At 41.8% G+C, this 16,590-nt stretch overlaps 2 long non-coding RNA genes across 2 annotated transcripts in view; both read right to left on the bottom strand.

The window, feature by feature from the left end:
• LOC135312816 (uncharacterized) overlaps positions 1 to 7,721 on the bottom strand; it is a 32,480-nt gene extending 24,759 nt beyond the window's left edge. The window contains exons 1-2 of the long non-coding RNA XR_010372434.1: positions 7,305 to 7,721; positions 6,973 to 7,093 (exon numbers count right to left, since the gene is read on the bottom strand). This is a non-coding gene — a long non-coding RNA (uncharacterized LOC135312816). The remainder of the gene's footprint in view (positions 1 to 6,972; positions 7,094 to 7,304) is intronic.
• Positions 7,722 to 10,064: 2,343 nt separating this feature from the next.
• The window catches only part of LOC135312817 (uncharacterized), a 36,165-nt gene continuing 29,639 nt past the window's right edge, over positions 10,065 to 16,590 (bottom strand). The window contains exons 5-7 of the long non-coding RNA XR_010372435.1: positions 11,939 to 13,817; positions 11,075 to 11,134; positions 10,065 to 10,417 (exon numbers count right to left, since the gene is read on the bottom strand). This is a non-coding gene — a long non-coding RNA (uncharacterized LOC135312817). The remainder of the gene's footprint in view (positions 10,418 to 11,074; positions 11,135 to 11,938; positions 13,818 to 16,590) is intronic.

Raw genomic sequence — 16,590 nt, forward strand, 5'->3', positions numbered from 1 at the left:
TGAATCCTCAATTTTCCAGGTTGCAGAGACCTAGGAAGACAGCAGCTGTATGTTTTCAGAGCTTGTGTTTGGGTAGTTATGCACCAGAGAAAGTTGCTTTTTTCTGACACTCTGAGTATACCATAAACTCTCATTTTCCACAGGCATCAATTACAAGTATCTTCCACCTTCCTCTTTCTCAGCACATTTCCTGGGTTGTAAATAGTGAGGAACTCAGGAAGAGACGCAGATGGCAGACAAGTTTGTGTAGTAGTAGCTGGAAATTTTCTGTTTGTTCAGAAAGAACTAAATCTACCTAGAAGGCACCCAGACACTGGAAACAAAAGCAAGAGGTGTCAATGGGCTAGAGGGAAGCCTGGTGCTCCCAGAGGTGTGCCGTCCCAAAAGCATCCCGTCAAAGACCCTTAACTATTCAGCAGCCAGAAAATGCGAAAGCTGACTGAAAAACTGAGGGAGAAGGCAGCATGAGGAAGGGAGGCATTTGCAACCGTATCCAAGTGGGCACTGAGTTAACATTTCACCAGAAACTTCATGACATTACTCCTTGATGAATGCTCAGACCAGCTCTACAGGAAATGCTGTAAGATGAGGCAGCCTCTAACTTTAAATGACATTTACATCAAAATCCCAGGTAATGCTGGCAGCACTGCAAAGCCCCTTTGAGCGCCCTCACTAAGGCAGAAATTTTCGTCTCTCAGGAGAGCCAAGAGTGGGAGTTCCTGGAAAACCAAGCCAAAAGCAGTTTGCTCATAAATAGCAGTAATATCAGAAGGTATCCTGGACCTCAAAGAGAAACCAGTGGGCCAAGGACCAGGTCACTGGGCTGCACCGGTCCAGGGGATGCTGCTCGGGATATGAATCATGGAAGCAGGGCAGCCACATCCTGTTTTGAGATCGCTGGGGTTTTTTCCTGCTCCTTCAGCCCTGGACCTCTCTGCTGTGCCTGCCACCAAGGCTGCCAGCTGCGGAGGTTGTAAGGTGGATGCCTGTCAACAGAAACTGAATTATAATCACTGGTTTGTTTCACCATGGCTGCTGAAGCAGCCATCAGCTGGCAACTGGGTTCAGAACAGAGCCTGTGGGTCAAAAACTTTTGTTGACACTTTTTTTTTTTTTTTTTTTACTTTCAATGGGAGTACAACACATGGGAAGGAACTATTCTGATTTGGTACCCCCTCCATAGCCACCGGCCTTACCTAGAGGTAAATGGTTGGCCAAACACAGCAGCTGTGGAAAACCAGGCTCCCCACCTGGTATACACCAGCTCTGAGGTAGTTTTGATACACAAAATCAGTTAACAGAGAAGACCAGCTCTGCCTCATATCAGTCTTTATGATAGACTCTGGAGCAGCAAACATTCATTTCACACCCAGGAACTTTGTAGGTGATTTTCTGGTTGAAGGCAACAGGACAGTGACAAGGACAGCATTTAAACTGCATAATGCAAGGGAAGAACTGTAGCCCCCACTTGTGCTGTTCATCTCATGCTCCTCAACCAAAGCCTAAATGAGGAAGCCCTGCCTAATTTAAGCACAGTAGGAACTTTACCATTGCCTTGCATGGGAGCAGAGTTTTGCTGCACAGCTGTACTAACACCTTCCCAGCCACTGTAGTTTTACAGGATGCCAGCAGACCTAACATGGGTGATACCATTTTTCCAATGAGTGCACTTATTAACAATGACAACATAGCTTGTCCAGACAACACAGCTGTGCAAAGGTCACCTTGAAAGGAATTGTGCTGTAGATCCTAGTATCTGTCTCAACTAGAAGATACAATTAAAAATATATTACTTTAAATAACCTCCAGGATTCTGTCCTCATTGCTACAGGATGCTGGGAAGGCAGGTATCTAAGGGACTTCTCTTTCTTTGTCAAGATCTTCTTTAAAAATGCTATTAATGCTTAAAAAGCTATCTTTTGTTTAATTAGCCATTTAGAGCAGACAGGTAGTAGGATTGTACACACAAGCATGATCTGTCAAAAGCACTCCTTTGGTTAATTGGCACACACAGCAGATCGCTGAATAAGGCCAGAGTTTCTGTAAGGAAATAATTGTACAGTATACCCCCTCTAAAACACATTAAGATCCAGTCTTCCTGCCATGGACATAGTTTCCCCTGACCTCAGCAGGACTGAGCCCAGAGGGTGCACACCTTGCAAAGCCCTTCTGCTCCCATTGATCCATGGAGCAGGATCAGCCCCAGGTCCGGGCATTCAGGAACCTCCTGTGACAGCTGTGGGTTCCCTGGGTCCCATGGGAAGGCAGAGAGCAGGCAGAGAGGTGGCATAGCAAAATTTTACATTCTTATCAAGCCAGAATCACCTTGCCCCACCAGACAATTTTACAAGGGTCTTTTGTCTTTTTGTCACTCTTGCTGTCAAAGTATCACTCTGATGTTTTCTACTCAAAGCCTGGCAGTCTTTTACCTGAAAATTAGCACCTGAAGATCTTTTCAATGAGGAGAAGATATGAAGCTGGAGAGCGTGCTACCATCATTTGCCCTAAATTATCGTTTGGGAAGTACAGCTACCTTTGGGCGGTACAAATATACCAGTCCTCTAGGGATACTCTGCCCTTCCTGGGGGGAGACCATAACATAAGCACAACTGGTAAAATGGTGAAATTAAGTGTTGTTTACTCCACACGCTCTAGGGAACGCTCTTGACCACCAGTAGGCACTGACCAGCAGTTTCTAAAATTGAAGGGCCACCTGTATCACGAACAGCACCTTCACCCATGTTGCCTGCTTTCTCTGGCCAGTTAAGGTTTGTAGGTCTGAGCAGAGCAGCAAATGTTTTCTAGCCCTGTCTGTATCGCATTGAAAAGCTCCAGTGACTTTTGCCAGGTCATCTTCAAGTCACAGGAAGCGCTGGTCCAGGATGGCGTGAGGCACTTCCATTCCCTAGGTACTGAGCATTGGTCCAGCTGTTCCCAAATTCAAGGTCATGACTCCATGTGGGCTGCAGGAATTATGACAGTATTTACAAGGCTGACTAAAGTTCAGTTTCATCCAATATCTATGCTAGTGCTACAGACGCAGAGTTATCCACCTCCACAGGAAAACTTCTGTTCCCCATCCACTAGAAGCAGTGTTCCCTCATAGTCTTCTTTCTGATTTTTAAGCAAGGTGAAGAAGCAGGCAGTGTAATATTGCATTTCTAGTATCCATTTCTCAAAATGTGTGGTACTATGAAAAAAAAAAAACCCAGTTACTCCAGATTCTACGTCAGTATTTCAGGTAAAACACTTGCTGAGATACAGAAGAGAGTGAATATGACAAAATTTGGATCCCTTCCTACTGTTAATATAGTTGAAGAATTTGGCAGGTGAAAAAATAGTACCTGTGTAAGTGGCTTTGCAGGTAAAACAACCTCCCTCAGACATATTACAAGGAGCATAGATGTTATTAGAAACAAATAAACACAATTTCCCTGTCACCGAGCTGTACAACTCCTCTATGAAGCAACCGTCTGGGGCCATATGACAGCAATCTACTTACATACCAGCAATATGCTCTGGTAGGGAACAGATAAAACAAACATTAGATAAAGGATCAACATCTCCCTGCAGGAATTTACAGATTCAGCCAGAAATTCTTTATGTACCAGCCCTGTTAGGAAAACACTCTTTTCTGAAAAACGTACCCTGATAACAGCTTAACACTAAATAATCCCAAAGCCTGGAGAGCTGCCTTTCGCTTTTTGGTTTGCCTTGGTAAAGTCATTACTCAATTTGCACAATGTGGATGGATGGTATAGAGAAATGAGGAAATGGAAAAAAAATAGAAAAAACTGGGTTGAGAAGGATATTTATGCCAGCTGGCTCTGTCGTTCCCTAGGAATAAGGAAGCAGTAGCACTCCAGGAACAGCAACAACAAAAGACCCCAAATCCTTCTTGCTTTTGCTGAGCACTTCAGAAAGTTGTCACTGTCTTTAGAAACACAGCTCTAAAATGTTCAAATAAAATCTGCCCCAAAACTATTCACCCATTTTTCTATGTCAGCTGTATAGCTGTATGCTATAACTATGCTGCAGTTAGCTCTTTTCGCATGAGGATCTCCCTGGAAGACCGGCAAGCGTGATTACACTTGTCTCATGGATGCCTGAAACCACCAGGATGCTTCCATGTGACCCTGCTAAAAGGATTTCTCCCATGCTCCTTGGAAGGGAAGCAATAAGGGATCCTTGGTGCAGCACAGGACTTGGTCTTTATGAAGGGATTCGTCCATGAAATTCATACAGACATATGGAGACCGTGTTGATACTGCAGCCAAGAGTCCTCATTCTTCACTTTCTTCTTTAATTTGAAATAATTCACAGCAAATTATACATCCTAGACAGTTTCCACTGTGCTTGTCATTTTAAAACATTTCAAGCATGTAAATAACTGACATAGATTCAGAAAAGGGCTGAATGGTACAGTGAAAGAAAGGCTCATGCTACTCAAACAGGCAAGAACCATCCTTACCAGTACCATCAACTCAAAGTGACACAAATTCAGTGCCTCATCTGCTACAAATGCAGATTCAACAGAATTTTAGGTAGAGTTCATGGGGCTCAACATGTGCTCCAGCACAAGGTCCAGGCACATCTCTAATGTCCTTCTAGGTTTTAAAACTCACTCATAATGTGGCAAGACAAAAGCAGGGTTGTGGCCTCTTCTAGGTGATGTAGGAGAGGCCTTCCTGGAATTACCCTGGAGACAGGCTGCTGGATACCTAGCCAAGGCAGGCAAGAGCTGGATGGTACTAACTGGTCCAAAAAGGAAAATATAGAAGATTTAAATCAAAGATTAGTGACAGATTTGGAAATCAGCTAGTCCATTGTACCCTGCCAGCCCAAAAATCTGTATCTCCTCAAACCCAGAGGAACTGTCAAAGTCATTACTGAATAACTAAGGAGAACAAAATATTGACTTCAAGTCCTTTGTGCTCATAAATTGCAGGTTTCATTTTCCAAGCTGCAAGTTTCCTTGCTAATGTGAATGCAGTACCTCAGGAAGTCCTTCCCGATCAGTTTGTTCATACCAGTGGTCATTCTGGTGGCCACACAAAGTACCCCTGTCATGTAAACTTCCTTTGGCAAAAAACAATTGTTTTTCTTTACTGTTGTGTCCATCCTTTAAAAAAAAGTCAGCTAAAACAATTATCTTCCCATTCATTTTATTTCATTCTGGTCTTCACACACATTTGTGGCACAAACACACAAAACAAACAGATGATAACAAACTGCTTAAAACCCAGGGTTGCATGAACACTGGAGCAAATCTTGGGCCCAAAGGCTGAAGTATCATTCCAGCAAAAACCTCCTAGGATTCTATTGCTAGTTTGAACCACAACCTGCAGCATTAAGATAACAACATTACTTGTGGAGGCTTGGACAAAATTTATGTATGAGGAAGCACAGATGTAATCTTGCTAATGCAAACAGATCTTATATTGATGGTAAATTTGATCCATGATACTGACTTCATTCCCCTTGGAGGTCCAGATAACCATCTAGTGTAAATCAGTCTGATTCCTTTGACTTCAGTAGGATTATAATGCTCAAAGCAAGTTAAAGATCTCACCCAATGACTAAGGAATATTTCTTTATTTTCACTTAAAGCTGGCTTTAAGTTTCCAACCATAGGCAGAGGGGAGCTGAACAAAAAATACTAACTAAACAATGCAAAAAGGAAAACAAGACATTATTTCTGCTCAGCCTGAAACATTTAGTTCACATTAAAATGAAAATCATTAGACTTACAAATGATTTTAACTTTTTTTCAAAAGAACCCCAAAAAACATGTGTGTGGGGTGGGTGAAGTGGGGGAGCAGGGGCAGGGCATGAAAGTCTATGTCTAACAGTACTGTGTCAAAATGGAAAGGTAAAGTTTTGTTTCCAAAATACTGAAATTAATTCTTTAACTTAGTCAACAACAAAGACTTTTTTTAAAAGAACAACAGGGCAAGTTCTACTCTATGTGATGTGATTCTTCAAAAACTCACTTTTTTTAGGCTCAAAATGACCTGGCCAGAGGGGCAGAAACGTGCCCTTTCAAGCAGTAGCTAGTTTGTACTTTTTGTGACAGCAGCAGCAAGGGAACCTCACAATCTCATTCATCTCAGCTGCTCTGCTTTCAGAGTCTGTCCCGTACGTTTGATCACTTTGTAGCATGAAATAGTCTAGTAGCAATCTAACATTAGCAAATCGAGGAACTCAGTAGGAATTTGTTGTCCCACAGCAGAGCTGTGGTTGATAAAGACATGAGAGACCCCCATTCACGTGCAATTCCATAGGAGCATGTGTGCTTAGCTGTTGCATTCATCTCCTATATCACAAGTTGTGTCACCAGGTACTTGCACACACTGCTCTGAATGCAACCACATGATGTAGAAGCCTTGGCACAGCAGTGTACAGCTGGCACTTAGCAGGTAGCTCAGTCTCCAGACTAAGTCACCTGGAGGCATGGGTACAACCAGCACCAAAACACAGACTCCTTATGTTTTAGCAGCACTAAAGGCTATCCAAAACCTTTTATTAGCTGAGAGGGACCTGAATGCCTGGCTCTTTCATCTGTTTCTGACACCTGATGGCCAGAGATAAGGTGCTGCTTCTGATCGAGGTGGTCTTTGAAAAGTTCAGCTGTTGAAATCACAGCCGTTCCTAGTCCAAGCCTACCTGTGGTCTGCCATGCTGTCAGCTTCTGCTGTCCCCTCTCCCCTGTGCCACAGCCGATGTGGTTCACTGCACCCATCTTTCCTCCCTCCCCATGCACCTCCTTGGGCCACAGCCAGATTCTTCTGCAAAAACAGCTCCTGCCTGCTCCTCAGTCCCCCCTCTTCCCTGCTCTTCACCCCCATCAACTAACATACAAAGTATAGGATGTCTCTATACATCACGGTCAATGCATTTCATCAATATAAAAAAAAGCAACAACTGCAGTTGTTTAAAATGAGGCAAAATTTGGATAAAACAGTCTCTTACCTTTTAGAGACTGCCATGGATTCTCTCAAAGCCTTGTGAGCTCTTGCCTCCAGGGAAAACAAATCCAGTGCCCAAATGACTTTTGGCTGTTCCTAGGTATTGCGTGACAAAGGTTTCACTCCTACCAAAATAACATTTATTTTGGTGCATGCTACATAGTCTGATATCAATCAGAAGGAATTAGTATAGTATGAGTATCTCATACCAGAGACTGTGCAGACCCTGAATGTGTGTGGCCCTTAAAACCAGTTGAATTCAGCAGACATAAACCCCCAGTTGCAGCAAAAGCAGCCTGGCGTTGCCTATTTCTTTTTAATAGCGGAGTTTATTACCTTCTCACAGCTGGTGCCTGGGTGGTATCAGCCATCTGGAATTTAAGCTTCTTTCTAGGAACTTCACTTTACCAGTTACATTTTCATTTGCTCTTCAGATTGAGGAAGCAAGTGAAAACCAAGAGTGGTCTGCTCCAGGATCCTCTGAATTGCGCTTCCCATTTGACTGCTACCATCTCCTCGCTAATTTTGTTGCCAAGTGTTTATCTTCATAATGGATGGATTTGATATTGCCTTTCTGGAGCTCTCTTCTGACAAGGAATTTTAATTTGAGGTGACTTGTATGAAGTCCTGGCAGGCCTGATCCCGAGAAGAGCTCAGCAGGGGTGCAGTCAGCTCTCCTGGAAGAACAAGACCATAATTTTTAGTGTGCAAGGTGGGCAAAGACAAAAGCACTGACAATTTGGCCCTAGGAGACTGATTTTCAGTACAAAACAAGTAAAACTCAGCATAAGCTTTGAATCATAAAAGTAACATTTATTCATTTATTAAATACATTTCACATTAAACTAAATGGGAATCATCCGATTCAAGAACAGATTTGTGTTAGCTAGACAGTCAGGAGAGACCCTAAAGGCTCCTTCCTTTTTCAGATTTTTTTTTTTTTTAATTTTTGCTTTACAACAAACTATAGAGATTAGCTCAGCTGTGGCCCAAGCCATTTTATGATTATTTTCCAATATAAAGACATATTCCAAGTCCCAAATGTGGGGACTGGAAAGGAAAGGAAAACTGATTAGAGAGCTTTTGGAGAGCACTAGAACAAAATAAATGAGAGGGTGGTCACCCTCCAAAGCTTTCCGATAGATAAACAAACTTCAAAAGCAATAAAAATTCAGTGTCTGTCCTGGATCCATAAAATATGCCTTGGTTGGGAGCATTAGTTTTACTACCCAGCTTTCAGACATGGGTTGCTATTCCAGCAGAGTGCAAAGGTTGCCCAGCAAACATCTGCCCGCCTGGGGAACAGCATCCCCAAACACGCCTGATAGCTGTGCTTATCAGACACTGAACTGCAGAACTGATCATTTTCCAAATGGCTGAAGCAATGAAATTCACTGTCTAATTGTGGTATCTTCACAAATCTCATGTCTGTAGTATTTCTGGTTGATTTTTTTTACCATAGTCTTACACTTCGCTTCTCCTGTGAAGATTGCCTTGTATATGCTCTTACCACCCTCTTACCCCACATTATGCAAAGAGAAGCAAACGACATTCTCTTGTGGTTTGCATAATCTCATCCATATTTATAGCTATATGAATTTTGATACAAGTCTTTCCCTATCCCTTTCCTTTTCCCAATACAAAGATCCTGTAAGGCAGAGTCCCAAGGAAAATCTGAAAATTTGCTATAGTGACTCACATTTATTATGCTCCATCCAGACTTTTCTTATATAAGGCTGAGTCACTCATTAGCTGAATCTTTGCAAAGAAAGAAGAAAATAATGGGTTTTTTTCAACAAATATTCGAGTCTGTCTTCTCTGTTATAGCAACATGGGTTATGGCTTCACCAGAATTTTGATTTAATACCCTGTGACTTTTCTACTTTTTTAGTATTTCATTTATCCAGCAGCATCCTTTGGGACAGCATTTGCCTTTTCACTTTGACTCATTTAAAATAGAAAGAGTTGCGTACCCAGAAATTTCTGAACATCTTCCTCCATTTCACATACTATGGGCATTTCATATTTATTTTCCAAAGCCCCAGCAACACATTTGTCACTGACATGCATTTGTCTCTCTGTACATATAAGTTCTGTTGTTGGAGAGGTTATTGCTCGTTTAGACCTCTAGGTTGCATTGCCTTACATGAGCCATTACCTGCTGCCAAGCCCACCTGATTTGGGGAAACAGAGCAGATGTACATCTTCCACTTTGCTGGGTACCTGAATGAGCCTCCCAAGGACCACGTTTCCTGCAGAACTCCACCCCAGATCTTTCCTGGTGGGCCCTGTGAATCCAACATCTTTGAAGCAAAATGCTAGGGCACCTCCATTTCTGATCAAACTTTATTATGGTCAATCACTTTTGTGTGGAGTTAAATGAAATTGTCATCCTCACCCTGCCCTTTACCTTTTTTTTTTTTCTTCTTCATCTTTTATGTTCAAAGCACACAGGTTTTCCCAGGAGAAAAGAAAGTCGTGGTCCACATCATAGTTCCCCAGGCTTCACTGGTAAATCTTGACTACAATGTTGGTGGGTACTGTCTAGACGCCAAACACTAAAGCAGATTTACCAGATTTCCACAATAACAGGATTTAGGGACCCATGTGACTTCAGCTACCCATGGAAAGATCATCTAGAAAAATAACCTGCCTTGGCCTTTTATAATTATATAGTAAAAATCAATGCAGTGCTTTTGTCCAGTGGGAAGACAAAGTGATCATTTAAAGATGTGCTAGTTAGGTGACTGGCAGTGAAATTATATGTAGTATGGTGAAGTGTAATTTATATCTTGTAAGGATTTAATGCTTGTGTTCATACATGCACTGCTCAGTAGACAGCAGTATAACTCTGTGCAAATGTCAGCATGTAGCAGTCGCCAATGCACTTCAAATTTATTTGGAGGGAAAGGTCTCTGGGGTTAGGAAGAGAGTTCAAGCCCCACATTTAGTTTGAACCTCACTCTGCAGCTGGCTCCCACATCACTGAGATTTCCATCTATCATATCATATCATATCATATCATATCATATCATATCATATCATATCATATCATATCATATCATATCATATCATATCATATCATATCCGTCTTTCCTAGAGAAGAAGCTGTCCCAAAGTGGCTAATCACTGTCACATCTGCTCTCGGTCAAGAGCCAGTCAGGGATTACACACATCTAACTCATTTAGACAATTGCATCAAGTATCTCCATTGATGGACACACACCAAATATTTGGCTGCAAACAAGGAGATGCTTCAGGAAGAAACACTCACAGTGAGGCCAGGATTTCAGAGAGATTTTAAGCCAGGATGCACCAATGGTCCCCTCCCCAGCCCAGTGGCCACCACACATTCCTGCCTTTCACCCACCCTTTTGCTGGTGTCAACTCAAGTATTCCTGCAGCCTCACAGCCCACAGGGTGAAAGAAGTGATCCAGTGAAAGATAACCTGACAACAACAAAAAATAAAGGTAAGTCTCAGCATGGACAGGTGGTCTAATCCCCAGCACTGCGTGATGCCACCAGCCCGTCCAAGGCCACGGTGGATGAAGGAATCTGTAGGTAGGGGCAGGAAGGTGGTAGGATTTCTCCCTGCAGTGACAGCTAATGCCAGGGGAAATTGTTGGAGAGCTGTGGCCACAGCCATGGAATGACAGGCAAAGCCCCCAGAAAGGGGTGAGTCAGGAGAGCACCAGCCAGGTGTCACATCAAGAAGAATTCCCAGAGGACCAAGCATGTGTACAGTTTTTTCCATTTAAGCCTCACATGAATATCTGTGACTGTTTTCCTACTGTGCATGCTGTAAATAAATACTTCTGCTTGTGTTTTACCTTAGCCTTACTGAAATAACAGTAATTTTACTGTAGCTTGTAGCTATTTCTTGTCCAAAGGGTGTACTGAAGTGCAGTGAATCTGCAAGCTCTGGATCACCTTCAGAAGTGCCCAAGACTGCACGGTGTTTTCCAGAGCATCCAAAGGGTACAGGAATGTGCCCCAAAGAAGTTGCATGAGAGATGGCATTGTGGGGCAGAAGAAGAAATGCATGTAGTGCCTCTGTCTGGACCCTGAGCATCCCAGAGAATTTGCCGTGTCAATAATGTCTTACACAGAGGCAAGCTGCAGCAGGAGGGATTTCAGCCTCTTAACATCAACATGTCGAGTCAAGCTGAAAGCAGAAAGAATACTTCAAATGTTTATTTTGAAAATGAAATTTGATCTGCCCACAGCCAGTTTTGCACTTGCTTTTCTGTTGACACAAGAGGGTCAATATTTGCTATTTTCTGGCTCCAGTGGGCTTGCCACAAATACATATTTGCATGAAGCTCAGCACTACCAAGGTTTCTTGACAGTGAGCCAGAAGAGCAAAACTGTACTCGGAGGTTTTATAAATGAGTGGGAAACCCCTCCCCAAACTACTAATTCTCATGGACAATTGTTTTGAGGTACTTGCCTCACTTAAGTACTCTGTAAATATGGCTTCCAAGAAAAAATGCTGTATTTTAATTGTAGATGAGTCTGAGCTACACCATAGCTTGAGTATCGAAACAAACTTTTGAAAAGATTCCTGTGAATACAATTCTGTCAAGCAGCGTTGATGCTGCAAGCCAGGATCAGCTGAAGAAATGTGGATTACATCTGCCTCATTGAATCCTGTTATTATCATTATTCCTTCACAGCTCATTTTTCCTTCCCAGTGTGAGGTTCTCCAAGCACAGGAATTCACCGAGTTTCTGGTAACTTGCCACGCACACTAACAAAGCTGGAATTTATCACGGCTTGTTGGAGCAACATTGCAGCCGCTGCACTCACAGTCCCTGCTCCTGCATGCAAAGTCCCCAGTCTTACAGGCAGGCATGGCGAAGCCACACATTCCATATTGCCACATTGCTTATTTCCTCCTTCCCCAAAACCCATTACCTGCACCTTGCCTTTTTTCACTTGCCCGCCTGCTTTGGTGAGACGTACTTACATAATATAACACTCTCCACAGCAAAGGCTGGTGGTCTTCTCTCCCCTCCTGCTGCCTATTTTCCATAGGCACAGCTCCATTTCCCTTGTTGGGCTTTTCCACTCGTTCCTGCACCCTGTGGTGGTAAACACTGGCGCTGCAACTGGACCGGCTTCTAACAGTTGGGGCTCGCACCAAAGACAATGTAATACTGTAAAAAGCAATTTTGACAAGCACCAGAAATATCAATTTATTGTGTCCTACAGTGGGCATTCCCCACGGCTACTAGCTTTTCTACAGGTTTATATAAAAAGGAAAATGCGTAGCCCCAATCAGCATTGCCTCCTGTCTTGTCTGGCAAAGCTTGTGCGATGTTAATGTATAATTGAGCAGTTGCGTTTCTTGAAAGTTTCACCAGCAGCCTCTTTAGTTCATTTTTCCATTTATGAAAACATATTTTTTTAAAGGTCATATTATCACAGGCTGTTGGTGTTTGCAGCACATCTAATTCCACAGAGGTGGTATTTGGTTTGGCTGTGGCTGCCCATCACAGAGTTTGCTAATTCTTTTTTTTCTCCTGGTGGTATTAATGAGCTAATGGATTGCCTTCATATTTCTGGTGCCTTTGCTGTAGCATACTGTGGAAGGAACTACACAGCTCCTAAAAAGTGCTAGAGACCTAAACTAGTCATAGAAGAGACTACACACTCAAAATCAACTTATCCTTTCTTTGCCTCCATAAGAGCTTCTTTGACAGCTCCTGAAGACAAGGCAACTCCTTCCACTAGCTTGCAATACGTTGAGTTTCTTTTGCAGACATCCAGAATTGGAGAATGAACACTTCAAAACTACTGTGTCCTGTTGCCCAGCTTCTCTGTTCATCTCTACAGAAGAGTGAAGTGTGGGCAAATAAAATAATTATTAATATAGGCAATTTTAGATAAGGACTAAGATTTAGCACGACTGAAAATTGCTTTTAGACCTTTAGCCTCCATAGACTGCTGTGGTTTCTCTTCATCATGCACTTAACTTTATATTAGTCCCTTGTGTTTCTAAATTATCTGTTGGAAAACCCGGATGAATGTGCTGGCTGAACGTGCCCAGCAATCAATATCTAGTACGCCTGTGATACTTAAAAACCCTGCTAACATTAATAGCCCATATGTTCTTGGGAAGTTTGCCCATACTCTGTAAACTTAAACAAGAAACATGGTGGTAGTGAGGAACTTTAAGAAAGGCTGCATACATTCTGACATATTTATACAATGTTTAACGTAGGAGCTTACAAATAACTTCAGATACATGTTGTACATCTTTGGAAAGACCAGCCATATCTCACACCCATTCTTTCCTTAGCCCATTTTATAGCCCAGGACCAGAAAAGACGAAGTTATACCAAACCTCATGCTGGAAAGGCAAAAGACGAAATTGGACTTAGGGACCGGAATTTAATACAATACTCTTAGCACTGACAGTCCTTTTGTAACACCAAAGCTGGAAAACAGTGTTCTCGGCTCTCTGATGTTCAGCTTTTTTCCTCTCTAAGAAGGGATTAATAGTACTTACCTATCCCAAAGACATGTTGAGACAATTTGTCTACCACGTTTTTGAAGTCCGCATCTGAGAGATGCTTTACAAAAGCAGACTATTATTAAAAGCACAACCCTTTTGGAAAAGCATTTAAAAATAATAAGTTGTATATTCAAGTGCATTCTGTATTCTTTTTTTTCCACTGCTGGTCTTCATTGTGTATTTCTTGTATGTTTTAAGAACATGGCTGCAAAACAAATAACATCTGCCCAAGAAATCTTCTTTCAAACAAGACCAAAAAACCAGGCAGAAGAAACAGAAGGAGGTCTTTGCCATCTCTTGGGTCTTTCCTTTCTCATCAGGTACAAACCTAGAAAATAATAAAATGGAGCACCATAAATCACAGGAATCTGCATGGCATTGTCTCACTTGATGCTTACTGCACAGAACATGCATTTTATGATTTTTAGTCACCATCTCTGAGTGAGTAATGATCCATTTTGTTACTAAGGATCTCTACTGGTGGCAAATTAATGTATGTGGATTCATTAAACATGTTTTCCTTTGAATATGCGATTGTTTCGCTTCCCCCTCCTCAGAATACAAACAAATACTGCTGTGCATCACTGCAGTGTGGATCAGTGGGGTTCTTCCAATCTTACAGGCACAACCAGAAAACCAAAAAATGGCATGGACTTTTTTTAATACAAGTTAAATATATCTCAAAACAAACTACTTTGTCACACAGGGCTGGATTCTGATCTTAGGAAAAATATGAAGGAAGAGCAGTTCCACAGAAGAGAAGGAAATTATTCTGTATGTCCCCTAGCAGGGGTGAGGCTTTTGGTCCTCTGAAGATATTTAATATGTATGAACCTCTTCCTGCTTCCATCTCTTCCCTGCACTGCCCCACCACCAGCCCAGACCACACTGGCTCCCCCACTTGATGCTTTCTGAACCAATAGCTGCCTCTCAGCTACCACCTCTTCTCTGGCATCTCTTCACCTCATTTTCCCTGGCCACACACACTCTCATTTAGGGAGATTTTTACTTAATGTTTTATAACTTATACAACAAGGCCTCTCTCCTCCAAAGGAAGGCTAGAAAATGTAATTGGTATATTTGCCCCTGACCCCAAATTAATATTGAAAACATCTGTCAAATAACTTCATAGTAAAACCTAATGAAACCCCCCTCAAACAATTTTCAGTTTCTGTATGTCTGATGTGACTTCCACTGTTTCGAGTGGAAAGACAAACCACAACAAGGTGTATTTCATTTACTTCAGAGAGAAGAGCAACTCCATCAGAGCCCTTCTGGCCCGTCAACTGCATAAATACCTGTAATTAGATTTGCTTTTTTCTTTTCCTACCCAAGACATTATGAATCCACCAGAAAAGAGCAGTCCCAGCCCTAGTCAATATAATCGTTTGATGTTTATGTAGCATGCCATTAATATTTTGAAATTACTGGATCTCAGATCTTCTTATGAACAAAAGACAAATGACATCTCCCCATCAGCATCAACATGAAACACTGAGCTTTTTAAATACCATTATTCCCCCGTCCTCTGTTTCATTGACTATCTTAACAGTGACTGTACTGATGCATTTAAAATTACTAGGGAAAATAATTTCTTGGCTGTCACTTTACCAAATTTCACTGTGAAATGTGTTTTTATAACTCTGTTATGAAACTCTGGAAGTAGGGAGTGAAGAGCAAAACCAAACCAGGAGGGATACTGAGCTGCTGTCACTGTCCAGCAAAGCAGTTTGCTGTGGTTATAGTTCATCTGATCCTGCTCATTTGGGACCTGCACAAATGTATGAGCTGAAAGACCAAGAAGCAATAAGGAAGCTTTCCTGGGAGAACAGAGCACCCATGTGCCTTCCTGTGCTTTGCAGCTGCCTGCAAGCAGAAGTGAGGATTATTGAAGAGCAGCAATTGCAATTTTGTGATAGTGCTGTATGGCACAGCCGTTTTCTTTCATGTTAAATTCAACCTGAGGTAAGATGCTGAAGAGTCGGCAACTATGACATGGAGCGTTAAGTACTACATGCGGTTTTAAGAATGTCACTGTCACTTTTTTTTTCAGGAAGACATATCCACATTAGCAAAAAGCAAACCCTCTTACTATGAGAAACATCTAAGCCACTGTTTGCCTAAACTCTATTATTTTTAACTTCAAACTCCCAAACCAGTTTGTTGTCTTAGAATCTGATTTACATGTTACAATGAGATGTACAAGCAATTACGAAAAATTTACTGTTTCTTGCTATATACTCTTGCTTCATTATTTCTAGCTGTTGAATTTGGAACGACTTGGTGGAGTGAACAGATTTTCCAACAGGTAATTGACTTCAGGAGAAGGCCTGGAATATTCTAGCTGGCTGTTACACTGGGAATAAATATCCTTCCATTAATTAATCGCTTTGGGGAGAATTTTTCTTTCTGAATAAACTCATTATTTTTAAACATATGACATTTAGCTGTATAAATAAGCTCTAGAACTGTGATTTAAAATGTGTGCTAACTGCAGGCACGGCATGCCATGGATAGCAGAGCCTCCTCTGCATTTTCTGGAATGACTTCATCTTCTGGTTACAAAGAAATGGGGGCAGGGAAATGAACTGGTTTGTGATTTCACCCACTTACTATCAGGATTTATTTACTTGCATGACACACACAAGGAGACATTGACTGTGTACCTGGAGAGGAACAAAGTGTACTCAAAGAAAACACAAGCCTACTCAAAGAGGACAAAACCCTACCAAAGCCAAAACAAGATGCAAGAAAGTAGTCTTGCTAACACAGAGATGCTCCCTCAGGTTCAACTGAACTAGTTCAGCAAAAGCTATTCAAAGCTTATTTCATTTTAAAAGCTGGTTTTTACCATATGAGGCTTGGGCAGATGTTCTCTTCCAAATTTGGTTTTACCCATGTTGCTAACAAGAGGTTACAATCTCCCAGTTAATTTTGTCTCAAGTGAATTGAGATTTCTTATTAGCAGAGCTGGGTGGAAGTCTGCTTCCAATGGAGAAGCTGATTTAACTGAAACCAATTTTTTTAAAAAAATCATCCCACTAGTAAAACAAACACTGAGTGTCTGGTAACACTTTCTGGCTGCAAGTCCAAAAAAAGCC

The sequence above is a fragment of the Phalacrocorax carbo genome, chromosome 3 (assembly GCF_963921805.1).
Source record: "Phalacrocorax carbo chromosome 3, bPhaCar2.1, whole genome shotgun sequence".
Classification (NCBI taxonomy): Eukaryota; Metazoa; Chordata; class Aves; order Suliformes; family Phalacrocoracidae; genus Phalacrocorax; species Phalacrocorax carbo.